The sequence below is a fragment of the Oryza sativa genome, chromosome 2 (assembly GCF_034140825.1).
Source record: "Oryza sativa Japonica Group chromosome 2, ASM3414082v1".
Taxonomy (NCBI): Eukaryota; Viridiplantae; Streptophyta; class Magnoliopsida; order Poales; family Poaceae; genus Oryza; species Oryza sativa.
In genome coordinates this window covers 11,117,229-11,120,421 of record NC_089036.1, presented here as the reverse complement: position 1 = coordinate 11,120,421, position 3,193 = coordinate 11,117,229, and the positions used below count along the sequence as shown (strand labels likewise).

The 3,193-nt window shown below is 46.0% G+C and overlaps 1 long non-coding RNA gene across 1 annotated transcript; it reads right to left on the bottom strand.

Annotated features, from left to right (window-relative positions):
- Positions 1–85: 85 nt before the first annotated feature.
- Positions 86–3,193, bottom strand: LOC136355025 (uncharacterized). Its single transcript, XR_010739034.1, has 2 exons — positions 2,969–3,193; positions 86–402 (listed from the first exon to the last, which is right to left on the bottom strand). It is a non-coding gene; the product is annotated as an uncharacterized lncRNA (long non-coding RNA).

Sequence of the window (3,193 nt, the reverse complement as noted above, 5' to 3'; positions counted from 1 at the left end):
CACTAGCTAGGTACATCAGCGAGCCAATGATTTGGGAGTATTCCAGTTGATTCCTAGCAATTCTCTTGTTCTTGCGAAGCAACAATTGTCGACCTCCGATTTTGGAAATCGGAAATCTCCTATGTTTATCAGTACCAATCCCTGGATCAGTAGTTGGTACACACATACATAGCCGAATCACAACATATCATGAATGAATTCAGGCTAAAAGAGTTAAATGCTTACATTAGGGCCTGGCAGGCCAACAACTATCAGAGAAACAACAGCGGAAGACAAAATAATACAGGGGCCCGGTTGACATACCACAAGCAGTCGACTGGGAAACGAGACCTAGAATGGAATTAAACTCCGATCATCTTGTTAGGTACGCAAGCGCACTAACAAGGGCTTCTCTTCAACACTCTGCTAAAAGATATATATAGAGCAACAATGAGTACAAAAGTACTCAGCAAGCCACCACACAAAATGTAGTAATGTACAGGATAATACAAGGAGTGGCTATGGTTACTTTGCGTAAAGCTGAGTTTTCAAATATCATTTCACAAACCTAAGACCTAGCATAAACTGATCAAGTTTTAACTCCATTGTTCATTAAACAGCGACGGTTCTATCCACCATCCATTGTGTTCCCAAGGATAGCTTCCCGCCACTGGCCATCATGGTTTTCTGGGGTCTACCCCTTCTCGCCTCTCGAGAAGTTGATCCACTAGTACAAAATCATGATGCATATCCCATCCCAATCAGATTAAGAAATTAGAGTCTAGCCAAGTGTAATACATGTCCCGGTGCTCAATAACCGCGAGCACGGCTATTCGAATAGATTTGTTTTACTCACACTGCAGTGGATGTACACTTTACCCGTACTCCGCAACTGCCCAACACATGAGCCTCGTCCCAACACATGAGACGCGTCACGGCAAAGCCTTTCAATAACCTCACATTGGCAGTACCCGCTCCATGAACTTAAGTCCTCATGCACTCTAGGCGTCATAAGTTTCTAGCAGTGAGAGGAGTTCTGGCGCTCCCGAGGAAGAAAACTCACGCAAGTCTAACATCGCATCCTGTAGTTGAACCCAATCTATGCTGTCCTCTTTTGGGTATCTCCTTGTAGTCTTGTAGTCTTGACAAGTCAGTCTCTGGCCATCCGTATCGGGTATCCGCCATCTGGCCATCCGTATCGGGTATCCGCCAACAGACTGCTTGTTCATCCACACACCTAAGTGAAACCACTATGCAGGGGTACTGCCTCCGCTCGGCTATCTACTCCGCTAGGTCTATACCCATTCGAGAAGTACGGTTGTATTGGGGTCGTTTCATGCTTAGCTTCATGGCTCTGTCCTTAACTGACCAGGGATGGCACTAGCCTTTACCGGACACCACCCAAATCATCCAGCCGCCCCAGTCGAAAACATTTGTTTAGTTTTAATTTTCTTTCACAAATCATCTCATCAATGCCATGGCAATGTGGCACTCATGTCTCTACATGCCGTATCTCAACTACCCTCCCCAAGGTAGTTGCCCAAGCATAAAGCATTTGATAAATATGAGAATGCATGAATCTAAATTAGCATTACTCAGCATTTGTCACAAGTGACTATGGACTCATACGTAATTATGGGTACAAGGGAATAATGAGATAAGCAATAATCAAAGGCATGGCATAATAACAAGTAGGATATTCATCATTGCATGCAATTTTATTTGTAAACAAAACAATTTCGCAATTGGGATCAACATGCTCAAGGGGTGGGGTGATGACTTGCATGCTCAGGATAGTTCTTATTCTTGATATAATCTTGATCAACCTTCACCTCCTGGAAGCTGCATACGTTGCCTCACGACTAACCGATATACAAATTCTATAATACGCGAGAAAAACCAATATTCAATCAAATATGCACAAGCAAAATATAGTTGTTGGGGTCGATTCGTGTTTGCAAACGGATAATCTCTTAATCATTCCTATTGTCATGGCGGCTTGTTTAGGATCTAATCATCATAATATAAATGGGATACACATTTCATTAAATCAGAGTTGATCTATCGAGTTATGGTAGGAGTATGACCACATATGCTTCTAATTAGTTTACATGGGTTTTACAGTGATAAAGCATGGTAAAGAGAATTATCCTCACACCTAGTTTACTGTACAATAATCAATTTTATTTATTAGCATATTTTTAAGTTGATCATAATCTAATCATTTGATATTAATTATGTAACAATTATAAATATATTTTACTAAACAGTGAGTTACATACCATTGGAAAGCTTATGAATTTAGATAAATTTAGGTTCAAGTTTCACTCGAATCGGAGCTAAAATGAATAAGTTATACTAGTTTAAAGATTCAATTTCGAATTAATCCGAGAAATTGTGAAAAGTTACTGTTCCTAATAGATTTGTTCTTAATCCGAAATCCTATCCACAACTACATTGACTGTCATGTGGGACCCCGGGTTTATTCCTTTTCCACCGGATTAATTTTTGCTAGGGGAAATATAGGAGTGGGCCCGGCCTGTCAGTGGCTCGAATGGAGGTCGTCTTCAACCTCCAGCCGGGCAGAGGCAGCCGTGCCATGCGCGCTGGGCACAGCCGGGATGGCGCGAGGCCGGCACGGCGGCGGCTGCGGAAAGTACGGAGAGGCTCCGGCGACCTCCCACCACCGTCAGCGACGCGCGGCGGAGTGAGGGCGAGTGGCGCAGCATGGCTGAGCTCGGGCAGCTAGGTGCTAGGGCGATAGGGAGGGTTTCCGACCAAACTGGTGAGGGCGTGAGCGTCTACGGCGTATGGGGATTCGATTTCATCAGCTAGATGGAGAGGGGAGCTCCCGGATGGCTTGTCCACGGCGAGCTCGCCGGCAGTGCAATGGCGGCCAGGCCGGTACGGCCACGGGTGCTATTTGGCGAAATTGGAGCCGATGCTAGCTATTAGAGAGTTAGAGGATGCTATGGGGTCGAGGGATTACGCTAGGATGGAGAGACGGCGAAGGGCGGCGACGCGTGGTGCGGTGCAGACAAAGCAGAGGTGGCTAGCGGTCGGCGATGCCCGAAAGTGTTCGACGCGTGGTTCCCGGTGTCCAGCGGTCCTCAGCTCCCTCAATGGCGACGGCGGCAGCACGGCTCTTCCTCCACTCCCTCCAACCTCCAGCTCCGGCCGGGGAGCCTCGCAATGCTGATCTCTAGCGGTGGTG